The sequence below is a fragment of the Uloborus diversus genome, chromosome 6 (genome assembly GCF_026930045.1).
Source record: "Uloborus diversus isolate 005 chromosome 6, Udiv.v.3.1, whole genome shotgun sequence".
NCBI classification, from domain to species: domain Eukaryota; kingdom Metazoa; phylum Arthropoda; class Arachnida; order Araneae; family Uloboridae; genus Uloborus; species Uloborus diversus.
This window is the reverse complement of record NC_072736.1, coordinates 108,030,192-108,045,326: the sequence shown is the minus strand read 5'-3', so window position 1 is coordinate 108,045,326 and position 15,135 is coordinate 108,030,192. Positions and strand designations below refer to the sequence as shown.

The following is a 15,135-nucleotide window of genomic DNA, read 5'->3' as shown; positions in this document are numbered from 1 at the left end:
GAAGGAAATATAACAAGTTTTCCAAGCATCACGCAATCTGAAACGAAATGGCAAGTCACGTTTGATGAAGAGCAGGATAACTTGGAGTGAATGTATAATAAAGGTTTCACAAATTAAAATCAAATATTGATTAAAGATATTATTGCAAAAAGTATTCCTTCAAGAAATACCTAATCATAGATCGTAATTTTTTCCCCGAAAGCGTTTTTAAAAAATTGTTTCTTAAGCCATTTGGTAAAAACGAACATTTTGTTATCTGTTTCTTAAATATTTTACGATGTAAAATAAGTTAAATAGAAAATAAATGAAAAGTAAAATAAAAATCAAGGTTCCACCGAGATTTGAACTCGGATCGCTGGATTCAAAGTCCAGAGTGCTAACCATTACACCATGGAACCTCCATCCCATGCCGGGATACGAACCCGGAATATCTGCATGAAAGCAAGAACGTCTAACCACTAGACGACATGGAACACATTTAGTTTCGGAATCAAAAGGAAAAGCTGCGCATTTTCAACCATCACGCAAAATAACATGCTGCTAATCAATTCAGAAATATTCATTTCTTCTTTCGCAGCAATATTCAGCGAAAAGCAACGATACGAAGACAGCTTCTGCATAATACGGAATGCAAATATACGAAGAAACACAACAATTAGACAACATCTTTAAAAAATACTTCGACATAATTGAGTGAATCAAATTGAATAATTCCTTGTTAAAAGCAAACAGGTTCGTTATTTCTTTCTTTTGTACTTCATGAATTAAAATTATTTAAATGCAAAATAAATGAAAAGTAAAAAAAAATTCAAGGTTCCACCGAGACTTGAACTCGGATCGCTGGATTCAAAGTCCAGAGTGCTAACCGTTACACCATGGAACATACGGCCCATACTGGGAATCGAATCTAAGCCAAATACATTGCAAGCATCTGTGTCTAACCACTAGACAACATGTGCACGTGTTCCCTAGTGAAAATGACCAGCTTTTACCGCCTTAAAGGCGGTTTTTGGACAGGCGGCAAAAGACGGTCAATGCCGGCTTTGACCGTCTTTATCTCAGATGGTAACGACCGGCTTTAACCGTCTTAAGACCAAGACGGTTGAGACCGGCTTCAGCCGGCTAAGGCAATGAAAGCCGGCATTGACCAACTGTTACCGCCTGCCCAAAAACCGCCAGCTTACTATACTAATGACAAGGATAAAGCTTATGCAAATAACACAAAAGGTTACAGTTTTAATGCATCTCACAAAACAATTCCTATTTTACCCTGCCTAAGTATATGATTTTTACTATTGTATTTTAAGATTTGAAGAAGATGGATTCAAATGCAAAGCGGTTATATAATCCCAAATATAATAAAAAACAAGGTGGTGCTTAGGGTAATCTCATACAATACTGAGATTACATACAACATTGTGACATTTAGCAACAATAGATTAAAAAGCAACAACTAAATGCAAACAGGACACTTAGTTCCCCCAATTGGGGGAAAATATACTTTAATTTTAAAAAGAATGTAAAAAAAAAATTATATTAAGTTTAAAGAATACAATAAATACAATTTCAAAGCAATCAGATTAATATTACTTTTATACCAATAATGAAAACACTAAAGAGTTTAGCTTGCTGTTGTAAGCCAACAGGAATGTGCAACAGTTATTTCAGGAACTTCTAACAACGGTCGGAAAAATATTAACAAGACAGATTTAGACACTGCTGGTCGGTTGGTCAGTCTTTGAATTTGCCTACAGAGCCGAGCTCTTTTACCCCAAAACTGAAGGAAGTAAATCTTTGTATAACGCACAACGCCGAAGCTACATTGCGTCCCCGTGAACGGGGCAGTAAGTTAGTGAGCATTTCTCACCGGAGGAGGGAGTCAAGCGCCCGAAGGGAGCAGCCAAGCTGCATCAGTACCAAGTCATTCTTAGGGATAGGGGAGCTTTTCTCCCCAGGGTTGCGTACGAAGTCAGGCAGGAGCGCATCTTCATCTGGGGGCACCAAGGGCAGTCGAGAGTTCTGGCGGGATGAGCCAATCCGCAGTTGGTGCAGAAGGGACCTTTTTCTTTATTGGGGCAGTCTTGCAGTCGGTGAGGGCCGGCGCAGAAGACGCACCTTTCCGTGATGTAGGTGTAGGAGCAGTGCCCCTACCTTTGGCAACGGAAACATTGGAGTGGGCCACGACGGGTATGCAACTTCTCCAGATGGGCGATGAAATCCCCGACTTTCATTCTTTTCGTAAAAAATGTCCTCTTCTCTGCTTTCGAGTTTCCTGAGATGTACGCAGAAGATGGGGAGAGGGCCTTTCCGGTTGATGAATTGGAGTACGTGAATCACGTCTTGCTGAAGTTGCCAGAATGCAGATTTGATATCCTCCTGGCCAATGTCAGATGGGAGTCCTTTAACTACGACACGGGTTGGAGGGATATAGGCGATGGTTGGGGTGTGGAAGTCGATAGCATGATCTTTAGCGTAGTTCTCCACTTCAACTTGGCCATTTTCGGAAGAGGGGGTAATGATCCTCCTCCCTGATGAAAATCCTCTTCAGGGTTCTTTTTCTTGATTTCCTCGATAACGGTCTTAGGATTGGCAGCGTTGATAAGCACGACCGGTTTTCTTTTCTTTTGGCTAGAGGCGCCGCTCAGCTTTTGGTGAAGGATCTTGTTTTCCTCTTCCAAATGGGCGACCTTCTTGAGCAGGATCTCTGCCTCCTGGTGCTGCTGTAGTAATATTTTCTGGGTTATGCATGTGTCTGAACATGACTCTCTTCAGTAGTACCGCATCTCCTTTGGCGATTTCGTCGTAAGAAACTTTTTATCCTATTTCCTGCAGTTACGAGTTTTTGTTTTAAGTCCTTCAAAAATTGCATATCATGACTTGTTAACAGTCTCACCTATTCCTGACCATGCGATGCCTAAATCCTTGTATGTGGCTTCGAGTGTTGGGTAGTCTTCCATCTCATCGTCGGAGTATGCTGATGTAAACGAGCAATGGCATTGCGAGTCATCATTCTTCGTCATGTCTTGGCTGGAATTACTGCCGGCGTGAAGGGGAAGGGACGCCGCGGTCACGGGGGAACTCCCGTTGGCCCCAAGCAGGGCCTTTTGGTTGTTCTGCCCCTTCGAGATTTTTCGTTTCACCATCTCAGTAGAGCATGTCTTCCTCAGATCAAGTTATGCGACGCAATGAATTTACATGGCGTCCTCTAGGCAGTTATTTGGTTTTTAATTTCAGTTTGTATTCCTTCCGCGAGCATGCGTCGAGAATTTGCACTTCGTACTTAAAAATAAGTGACATAGCTTCAAATTCAATCTCATGACGATACATAAGCAAGAAAATATAAGACTTTAAAATTATCTTCAGTGAATTCATGCGAGGAACAAAACTTCTACTAATCCCCTTGATGAGTGTTACTTCGCATACATGAGTCAGCACTTGTTTTCATTGCGTGCTTTCGAAAGTTTCAGTTTAGATTTGCTGCTGGACTATAAAATTGCCGTGTAATCTGCGCATGCGTCGACTCTTACTTTCTTGCTAAACGGGAAACGTTTCTGATTATAGCAGAAAACTGCGGAGGGCGTACGAATCTGTGTATTACGGAAAACTTTTTTGTATATTCAGAGAGTTTTCCGAGATTTTTTACAGTGTAGAACACAAAAACAAATCGAAGAAAAAAATCTTCAAAAAGACTGCGGCATGATTGAATGAACCAGATTGGTCTATTTTGTTGAAGACGAACAGGTTCGTTATATTTACAGCACCAAAATGGTACACCTTGAAGAGATTGCCTCAGTTTTATGAGTATGCGTTAGTAACTAGATGCCTTGTTATGTATGCTGTGTCTAACGCGTATTTGGCTAGTTTAATATGTTTCCTACGTAAAAACAATGCTATTGCATTCAATTCCTTTAAGCCCCAGTAAGTTTTTGAAAAGTTGATCTTTAACAAAAGGGCTTCAAAAATTCGTGATGAAAGGGCCATCAAGTTTTGAGTTTAAAAAAAACTTCACCCGAAGTTTTGATATCTATTTAAACCTTGAAGTAATCTTCTGCACAAGGGAAGGTAAAGAACAGTTGCTGCGGAAATGATTTTGTGAGATACTTGAAAAAGCGCGCATTTGGTTTTCATATTAACAATAGGGAAATGCTTTGACTTGATGGGGTTTTTTTTTTTCAGCGGAAACCAAATAAGCAAGCGTGTACAATAATGCTAAAGTACAAGAGATGACAAAAATGCAAAACAAAATAATAATAATAATAATTAAAAATTAAATATTTCCAGACGCTGCCCTTTACCGAGGAAGTATTTTTATTAAAGTACTGAAGAGACTACTACCCAATGCTTCATGTTGTTTGCCAACCCTAAATTATTATTATTAGTAGTAAATACGCCATCCCTTTGTACATACTCAATACTGATAAATTTAGACTATTACGGGATGACGTATGTGAAAATTTACAAACAACCCACATGGGAAAACATTCAATTTTGGTACACACAGAAGAAAATAGATTTGTTCAATAAGAAAAAGAAAAAAAAATATATGCATATATATATATATACATAAATGTGGTGATAAAACTAAATAAATAAAATAAAAAATAGGAATAAAATAATACAAGAATAAAAAAGGGAAAAAAATTCTCCATTGATGTTTCTTTTTACTGCTCGTAAAATGCTTAGCGCTAAAAAAAAGGTGTTTTGAAATTTTAAAAAATGTATTCAAAAAGTAAATGTTCGTGGTCAATTAAAAAAGAAATTTGTTTAGTAATTTTCTTTTTTGCTGAAGGAAACGAATAATAGTTTTTTTTTTTTTTTTAAAGTCTTGAGTCCAATTACCTGAAGAACGAAGATGGAATGAGGAAGTGTGAATACACTGGTGTATGTAATTCGGAGGATTTTCGGTAGTTTTGCATCTGCAGAGATCAGTATTTCTAACATGGCATATTTTTAAGTAAGAAGGGAAAGGGCCATGGCCAGTAAAGAAAAATACCTTATATCTATTTAAATTCAAAGGAACAAATTTAACTTTAGAACGGATTTTGTAGATTTCTCTTCCTGTTAAGTCTTGATCCCAACGTTCTTGCCAAGCAGTCAGTAGAGCTTGTAATAATTTCTGCTTTTCAAAACTTCTTGGAAATTGGAAAGAATGTTGTTTTGTTGGGATTAATAATCTATTTGCTGTTATTTGTTCAAAAATCTGCTCTATTGCTTCCAGCAGAGTTGGAATGATTTTTAATCCAAGAAATTTTTATAGAAAACCCTATGTTTTGTAAGCAGTTCTGCTACAACAATCGGTTACTTGCAAGAAGTAACACTCAGATCAGATCCTTAGAGCAAGAATTAAAATGGAGGGAGCAACTCCAAACATTGGCTTAGCAAAAGCTGACCCAAAGACCCCAAGTCACGTGACTCAACAACGACGGATGGTTGGTACGTTTTGCGTGTAACAAGCGAAAGAAACTTGATTTCTTCCAATGCTTTGTTCTAAAATATGTCACGTGACTTGGGTCTTGGTTCCATGAATGAAAGTCTTCACTTCCTCCATCTCGGATCGTTTCGCGTGCCGAGCTCGTTGCGCTTTCACCACCTTTAACAATACGTTCTGGGCAGTAGTTTTCCTCGGATTTTCTAATGTGTCTACAATAAAGCGAAAACTGCCCAAAACTTGGTGATTGTGCCTAAATTTCAATTATCAAATACGCTCCCGCCCCCCATCAGGTTCTCACTCTAATTTATAATGTATTTTCTGAAGTTCGACGTCGTAATGTTTCAAGAACTTCACTGGTTGCTGCAACACGATTTTTTAATTAATATAATTCGATAGCGGAATTTATTTTGAACTAAAAGAAATCAGAGCAAGGTTGAAAGTGTCTCGAATTTTTTCTTGAAGAATAGCAAAGGCAGAAAGTCAATTAATATATAGTATAGATAAACGTATTTCGTATTTAATGGAACTTAAGGATAACATCTAATAAGGTGAGATACATGGAACTGTCAAAACTTTTATGCTTACAGAAATGTTACTCTTGCTAGACATATATGATTTCGATAGTTAAAAGATTTTTTGAATTCAATTGTGCCATTTCAGCTTGGAGCTTTTTATCGGCTTATTGATGCAAAGCCCTCTTTCATGTAATTTTGTAATTATTTGATGAGAAGTGTTTCTGAGTTTCTAATGCTTCATACTAAAGTATTATAGCCGAAGCGAATGCAAAAGGTTTAGACACGAGCATGAATCATAATCAATTTTTAAAAAAAATTCGCTAAATAAATGAACAGAAAAGTTACAAAATGGATCGGAAGTAATATCATTTTCAAACTGCGTGAAAAATAAATTGTGTTACTTGAAAAAATTGACTCCGTTGACGTTTAATGAGCGTAATGATTTTTGAGAATTAATTGCATATTTCGGACAGACTGAATGATTAACGTGTAAGAATTGTAGTTCATGTTAAACATTTGAGAAGGGACTAATCAAAACCGCACATGTCCATTCTTGGAAATTCACGGATAACGTGTTTCAAAATAACCTTTCGTGGAAAAATTTATTTATATAGATAGATTTAGTCCCGATTAATATTCTTAAGAGAAAGCTTTCAAATGTAAGAACACCAATAAACCTGTACTTAACTTTTTAAGTTAGGACATGTCTTCATTTTATTGGTTCTGGTTTTTCTTTGATTAAAATCGTAATGGACATGTTTGTTGTTGAACGAATTAAGAACCTAAAAACATTCACAAACGTCCACCATGACCTTACCAGCAAGTAGCACAAAGCTTGACAGTGTAGATCAGTTAAATTTCAAGTGACCAAAATGGGGGCTTCTATTGGCTGAATGGACATGTTTTTTGATTTAAACAAGTTCATGGACATGTTTTTATTTGATTAAACATTCTAAATTTTAAAACATAATTTAAGTATGAAATTATTTTCTTTGTTTGAAACTAACCATAATGTTGTAGAAGTCATCCTGTAATATTTGAATCAGCTGCTTACTCAACTGAACATGTGTGGTTTTGATTGGTACCTCTTCTATTCAAGTTCTGTTAGGATACCCTTTGGCCAACTAGATTTTGCTGTTCCTCAAAGTAGAATACGTATCTTGAATGGGTTACTCGAAAATATTTTTCTTTGTTTTAACTATAACTTCATTTTAATGCCTCTTGAACAATCTGCACATTCTCCTGAGGTTTTTCTGGCTCTTAGTATCAAAGCTGAGAGTTAACTTCTAATCTAAATCTTGTTAGGTTTTGAAAAAAATATTTTCTTTTCCTTTTCTTTTTTGTGAAGTAATATATATATATATATATATATATATATATATATATATATATATATATATATATATATATATATATATATATATATATATAAATTTAAATGAAAAGTAAAAAAAAAAATCAAGGTTCCACCGAAATTTGAACTCGGATCGCTGGATTCCAAGTCCAGAGTGCTAACCATTACAGCATGGGACCTCCATCCCATGCCGGGATTCGATACCATAGTATCTGCATGAGAGCAAGAACGTCTAACCACTAGACGACATGGAACACATTTGTTTCTAAATCAAAAAGAGCAGTTGTGTCTTTTCAATCATTACGCAAACTTATACAATACTAATCTATTCAGAAATAATCATCTCGACTTTCGCAAAACACTCAAAGAAAAGCAAATAAACATGAAGAGAGCTTATGAATGAGTGGAAAAAAGCAAATATAGGATAGAACACAACAAAAAGACAACATTTTTAAAAGGACAGGTTTCTTTTCATTTTCGACGGAAAAGTGGAACATCTCAAGTATTATTTCCATTAATGTATAACAAAATTTGTTTTAAGCTAAAATAAATAAGAGTGAAAGTGCCTTAAATTGTTTCCTGAATAATAGCAAATAAGCGTATAAAACTAAACTTCTGGGTACCATCTAATGAAGGCGAGCTACCTATGGGTGATTTTACGCTATTTGAATTCCAATGGCGCATACACGAGTTTTAGGTAAAACTAACTGTATTATTGTTACAGTATGCTTAATTCATAAAGAATATTGACATTTATTTGTCCCACACAGTTAATTCTCAGTAACTGTTTCATTTTAGCATTAATAGTTGAAAATAGTTATTAATGTATACTCACCTGATTTGACTCTTTTTTTTTTTTTTTTTTCATTAAACACGTTCAACGTTCCTTTTTAAATAACCTTGCGCAATGTTTTTTACCATAATCATACACCGAAATAAACCTCAAAACACGTTATGAGAATACGAATTTGTATACAAAAAAAATATTTATTTTCACATCACACAACTTCTACAATTTTTTTTTTTTTTTTTCAATTTCCTAAGAAAATATTTTTTTTTCTCTTTTAAGAAGGATAAAACGTTAAATGAAATTGAAATGTGAAACACAGAAAAAGTATAGGTTCCACCGCGATTCAAAGTCCAAAGTGTTTACCATTACACCATGGAACCTCCATCGCATGCCGTGAAAAAATTGGGTCCTATAGCAATCATAATTGCGAAAAACATAATTTAAACTCAAGACGTCCAAATTCAAATAATGATAGCTCACTGAATATTTTCACAATTTGCTGTCCACCGCTACTTGTATTCGATTCGCCCCTTAATAATCATAATTTTTTTAAACAGAAGTTCAAAAAAAAAAAAAAAAGTCAAGATTCCACCGAGATTTGAACTCGGATCGCTGGATTCAAAGTCCAGAGTGCTAACCATTACACCATGGAACCTCCATCCCATGCCGGGATTCGAACCCGGAATATCTGCTTGAAAGCAAGAGCGTCTAACCACTAGACGACATGGAACACATTTGTTTCTAAATCAAAAAGAGCAGTTGCGACTTTTCAATCATCACGTAAAATTACACAATGCTAATCTATTCAGAAAGAATCATCTCGACTTTCGCAAAAACGCTCAACGAAAAGCAAATAAAATGAAGAGAGCTTATGAATGAGTAGAAAAGCAAATATAGGATAGAACACAGCAAAAAGACAACCTTTTTAAAAGGACAGGTTTCTTTTCATTTTCGACGGAAAAGTGGAACATCTCAAGTATTTCTATTAATGTATAACAAAATTTGTTTTAAGCTAAAATAAATAAGAGTGAAAGTGCCTTAAATTGTTTCCTGAATAATAACAAATAAGCGCATAAAAACTAAACTTTTGGATACCATCTAATGAAGGCGAGCTACCTATGGGTGATTATACGCTATTTGAATTCCAATGGCGCATACACAGGTTTTAGGTAAAACTAATTGTATTATTGTTACAGTATGCTTAATTCATAGAGAATATTGCCATTTATTTGTCGCACACAGTTAATTCTCAGTAACTGTTTCATTTTAGTATTAATAGTTGAAAATAGTTATTATTGTACACTCACCTGACTTGCCTTTTTTTTTTCATTAAACACGTTCAACGTTCCTTTTTAAATAACCTGGCACAATGTTTTTTACCATAATCATACGCCGAAATAAACCTCAAAACACATTATGGGAATATGAATTTATATACAAAAAAAATATATTTATTTTCACATCACACAATTTCCACAATTTTTTTCGATTTCCCAAGAAAATATTTTTTTTCTCTTTTAAGAAGTACAATACGTTAAATGAAATTGAAATGTGAAACACAGAAAAAAAGTATAGGTTCCACCGAGATTCAAAGTCCAGAGTGCTTACCATTACACCATAAAACCTCCATCGCATCGCATGCCGTGAAAAAATGCGCCCCGTAGCAATCATAATTGCGAAAAACATAATTTAAACTCAAGACGCCCAAGTTCAAATAATGATAGCTCACTGAATATTTTCACAATATGCTGTCCACCGCTATTTGTATTCGATTCGCCCCTTCATAATCATAATTTTTTTAAACAGAAGTTCAAAAAAAAAAAAAATAGTCAAGGTTCCACCGAGATTTGAACTCGGATCGCTGGATTCAAAGTCCAGAGTGCTAACCATTACACCATGGAACCTCCATTCCATGCCAGGATTCGAACCCAGAATATCTGCTCGAAAGCAAGAATGCCTAACCACTAGACAGCTTGGGATTACATTCGAAGTGAATGCAGATGGCAAAATCACGCATGTTTGCTGCATCACGAAAATTACACAAACACTAATTTTTCCAGAAGCAATCATCTCGATTCTTTCACAGCAGCACTCACAATAAAACAAATAATCCGAAGACAGTTTCTATGGCAGGAGACGTACGGTTTAACTGAACCAATATTCAACATAATTAACAAGTGAATCTGTATGCTTGAACAATTTAGATATTTAACCATACCATCTATATTTTAATTTGACGAACAAGTTCCCCTAGTGAAAATGACCAGCTTTTACCGCCTTAAAGGCGGTTTTTGGACAGGCGGCAAAAGACGGTCAATGCCGGCTTTGACCGTCTTTATCTCAGATGGTAACGACCGGCTTTAATCGTCTTAAGACCAAGACGGTAGAGACCGGCTTCAGCCGGCTAGGGCAATGAAAGCCGGCATTGACCAACTGTTACCGCCTGCCCAAAAACCGCCAGCTTACTATACTAATGACAAGGATAAAGCTTATGCAAATAACACAAAAGGTTACAGTTTTAATGCATCTCACAAAACAATTCCTATTTTACCCTGCCTAAGTATATGATTTTTACTATTGTATTTTAAGATTTGAAGAAGATGGATTCAAATGCAAAGCAGTTATATAATCCCAAATATAATAAAAAACAAGGTGGTGCTTAGGGTAATCTCATACAATACTGAGATTACATACAACATTGTGACATTTAGCAACAATAGATTAAAAAGCAACAACTAAATGCAAACAGGACACTTAGTTCCCCCAATTGGGGGAAAATATACTTTAATTTTAAAAAGAATGTAAAAAAAAAATTATATTAAGTTTAAAGAATACAATAAATACAATTTCAAAGCAATCAGATTAATATTACTTTTATACCAATAATGAAAACACTAAAGAGTTTAGCTTGCTGTTGTAAGCCAACAGGAATGTGCAACAGTTATTTCAGGACCTTCTAACAACGGTCGGAAAAATATTAACAAGACAGATTTAGACACTGCTGGTCGGTTGGTCGGTCTTTGAATTTGCCTACAGAGCCGAGCTCTTTTACCCCAAAACTGAAGGAAGTAAATCTTTGTATAACGCAAAACGCCGAAGCTACATTGCGTCCCCGCGAACGGGGCAGTAAGTTAGTGAGCATTTCTCACCGGAGGAGGGAGTCAAGCGCCCGAAGGGAGCAGCCAAGCTGCATCAGTACCAAGTCATTCTTAGGGATAGGGGAGCTTTTCTCCCCAGGGTTGCGTACGGAAGTCAGGCAGGAGCGCATCTTCATCTGGGGGCACCAAGGGCAGTCGAGAGTTCTGGCGGGATGAGCCAATCCGCAGTTGGTGCAGAAAGGACCTTTTTCTTTATTGGGGCAGTCTTGCAGTCGGTGAGGGCCGGCGTAGAAGACGCACCTTTCCGTGATGTAGGTGTAGGAGCAGTGCCCCTACCTTTGGCAACGGAAACATTGGAGTGGGCCACGACGGGTATGCAGCTTCTCCAGATGGGCGATGAAATCCCCGACTTTCATTCTTTTCGTAAAAAAATGTCCTCTTCTCTGCTTTCGAGTTTCCTGAGATGTACGCAGAAGATGGGGAGAGGGCCTTTCCGGTTGATGAATTGGAGTACGTGAATCACGTCTTGCTGAAGTTGCCAGAATGCAGATTTGATATCCTCCTGGCCAATGTCAGATGGGAGTCCTTTAACTACGACACAGGTTGGAGGGATATAGGCGATGGTTGGGGTGTGGAAGTCGATAGCATGATCTTTAGCGTAGTTCTCCACTTCAACTTGGCCATTTTCGGAAGAGGGGGTAATGATCCTCCTCCCTGATGAAAATCCTCTTCAGGGTTCTTTTTCTTGATTTCCTCGATAAGGGTCTTAGGATTGGCAGCGTTGATAAGCACGACCGGTTTTCTTTTCTTTTGGCTAGAGGCGCCGCTCAGCTTTTGGTGAAGGATCTTGTTTTCCTCTTCCAAATGGGCGACCTTCTTGAGCAGGATCTCTGCCTCCTGGTGCTGCTGTAGTAATATTTTCTGGGTTAATCATGTGTCTGAACATGACTCTCTTCAGTAGTACCGCATCTCCTTTGGCGATTTCGTCGTAAGAAACTTTTTATCCTATTTCCTGCGGTTACGAGTTTTTGTTTTAAGTCCTTCAAAAATTGCATATCATGACTTGTTAATAGTCTCACCTATTCCTGACCATGCGATGCCTAAATAATTATTGTATGTGGCTTCGAGTGTTGGGTAGTCTTCCATCTCATCGTCGGAGTATGCTGATGTAAACGAGCAATGGCTTTGCGAGTCATCATTCTTCGTCATGTCTTGGCTGGAATTATTGCCGGCGTGAAGGGGAAGGGACGCCGCGGTCACGGGGGAACTCCCGTTGGCCCCAAGCAGGGCCTTTTGGTTGTTCTGCCCCTTCGAGATTTTTCGTTTCGCCATCTCAGTAGAGCATGTCTTCCTCAGATCAATCCTGTCCTGAGTGTGTGTGTCGACTTCAAATGAATGGTGAGTAGACACTGCTGAGCACAGACCTTCTTTATGTACAATACAGCTTGAAAATCCAAGGTAATTGGGGCTCATTCCACCTCGGGTTACCCGGAAAATTCCTTCAAATTAATTTTTTACCCTTTTCTGATAACATAAGGAGTAGCCACTTTTACTTCCTTATAGAAAGAAAAGCAGTATTTTTGTCGTGAAAAATTATCACTGAAATTTCAACATAAATTTTGTTTTTAATTACCTCTAATTGAATTTGGGTTTTTTTTCCACAAAGTCTGTATGTATGTATTTACCCGAGCATATTGGTAGGCAACCAAACATATATTTTGACCGAATCCATTTCAATGAGTGTTGTCATAACGCTTGTATCTGTGTGCTTGTGAGCATATATATTTATAGACCGCAAACGTAACTGCACAGCATCAAATGTATCTGCGAACGGCGTGCGTCTATATTACTTAGCTATCATGCCTGTTCCCCATTGTAGAGATATGGGTGTGTAGAGATTGAATAAACTCTAAAAAAAATAACTTTACAATGTTCGATAACGATACAGTGAAAACAAGCCGTTCTGTGACTCACACAAGTTGGAAAGTCAAATCTCCATGCCGGCATGCCGTAGACACAACATTCTATTTTTGCGGAAGAAGTAGGAGTAGGTAATTACCTGAAGGAGTACGAATACTCGGGAGAGTGTGGATACATCACCGCAAATCTATAAATTTTAAATTTGTAAGGCTCTTCAACAAAATTGTTTCAAAGAAATGCTAATGATTTTCATGGAAAATAATTAAAATTTAAGTAAGAATAGGTTTAAGTTTGAGCATAAAATAAAATGTTGCAAAAGTTTTTATTTCTTTCGCCATCTTTTAACTCAAGAAAAACTTAAATGGCATCAGTTTATTTATTAACGAATTTGTTTGTTTACGTTTGCTCTTCATGGTTGCTCGGCTCGTTTGTAGACAACAAGCAGCCCTGTAAAGAGAGCTGTGAAAATCATACTGCACTAATAACATTTAAAAATTAAAACTAAATGTTTTTTTGATTTACCTTTGTCCTACAATAATTTACATTGTTTTAAAATATAAATAAAAGTGTTCAAATGCTAACAAGCCTCCGTTTGGTCTTGTAGCCCTTCACTGCACTATCATATTTGATGCATAATTTGTTTTCTCAGTATTTTGTCTTTTTCTAAATGCTGTGTTAAATTAGGAACATGAATGCATGCCTAAAAATCATTATTTGAACCACATTAAGTGTAGTTGACATCGATAGTCAGTTAATTCTTCCTGTTGCACATGTTGACACATTTACAAATTTTTTAGCATTTAGAGTCTTACCTCTTTAATGGTTTCATAAACTGCTTATATGATTACATATCATAAACCTCTTCGATGAAATATATTACTTACTTTATAAATGCAGTGAGTGATTTCAATTTCAGGTATCGAAAATGTGATAACATCCCTTCTTTAGAAAATGCTTTAAAAAAAAAATCCTACCCAAAAGAAACTAGACAATCACAATCTGACACTTTTTTGTTTATTTTGGGGAAAAAAAGTAATTTTATTTTTTATCCATTACTTATAATTGGCATCTTATTAGTTTAAATAATGTTTTGTTATTATGTTTGCAGAATAGTGAAAAAACAAAGAAGTTATACGAACAAAAATTTTAATCTTATCGCTATCAATATTCTGCACGTATAATATCATAAAAAGTATGCAAGTATGCAATCAAAGTTTAGTTGCCGTGTGCCTTTTGACAAGAATTTCAATATTTTGTCTGATTTGATGGTACCGAATGGAATTTTTTTTTTTTTTTGTATCATTAACCAAATTAGTATTGCTTGCTTGATCTTTCAAATTGTCATCGGTACTTAACTGTAGATTTTCCTCTTTGGTACAATGTGGCATTGAGCAATGACAGCCTTCACCAATTGGGGTGAAAGTTGATACCGGCTTTGATCAAGACAGTCAAAGGCTGTAAAGGTGATAGAACCATCTTGCCTGAAGCTAGTACTGCCTTTGACAGTCTTCAAGTTAGGTGGTCAAAGACGGTACCAGCTTCAAGCTGAAGGCAGTACCGGCTAGCAGCAAGACTGCTGAAGGCGGTACCGGCTAGCAGCAAGACGGCTGAAGGCGGTACCGGCTAGCAGCAAGACGGCTGAAGGCGGTACCGGCTAGCAGCAAGACGGCTGAAGGCGGTACCGGCTTGCAGCAAGACGGCTGAAGGCGGTACCGGCTTGCAGCAAGACGGCTGAAGGCGGTACCGGCTTTTTTCTAAGGTGGCAGAAGCCGGTCATTTTTACTAGGGTCATTTGTTCACTTCGTCGAAATCGTACGTTTAAAGGAAATCGCTTTAATTTTATGTTCATGTATTGAGTAACTTGAGTAACTGAAAGGCAGAGACTATGATTTGTGGAAGCACTTTTAAGAGGCTGAATTTAATAACAGTTCCAACCAGTAGTTATGCATTAAATCCTTATAAGTCCATGTGGTTAATTGAAACTTGAATTTTCTTCTTTGATAATGATATGTCAGACATTTTGAATG

General features: G+C 36.8%; 1 protein-coding gene and 4 non-coding genes across 5 annotated transcripts in view; 1 reads left to right on the top strand and 4 right to left on the bottom strand.

The window, feature by feature from the left end:
* Window positions 1-15,135, top strand: part of LOC129225102 (murinoglobulin-1-like) — a 146,313-nt gene that overhangs the window by 51,182 nt on the left and 79,996 nt on the right. The gene's annotated exons all lie outside the window — the stretch shown is intronic.
* Window positions 327-398, bottom strand: Trnaq-uug (transfer RNA glutamine (anticodon UUG)). Its single transcript has one exon. It is a non-coding gene; the product is annotated as a tRNA-Gln (tRNA).
* Trnaq-uug (transfer RNA glutamine (anticodon UUG)) lies at window positions 812-883 on the bottom strand. The gene has a single exon. It is a non-coding gene; the product is annotated as a tRNA-Gln (tRNA).
* Window positions 8,674-8,745, bottom strand: Trnaq-uug (transfer RNA glutamine (anticodon UUG)). Its single transcript has one exon. It is a non-coding gene; the product is annotated as a tRNA-Gln (tRNA).
* On the bottom strand, window positions 9,923-9,994 carry Trnaq-uug (transfer RNA glutamine (anticodon UUG)). Its single transcript has one exon. It is a non-coding gene; the product is annotated as a tRNA-Gln (tRNA).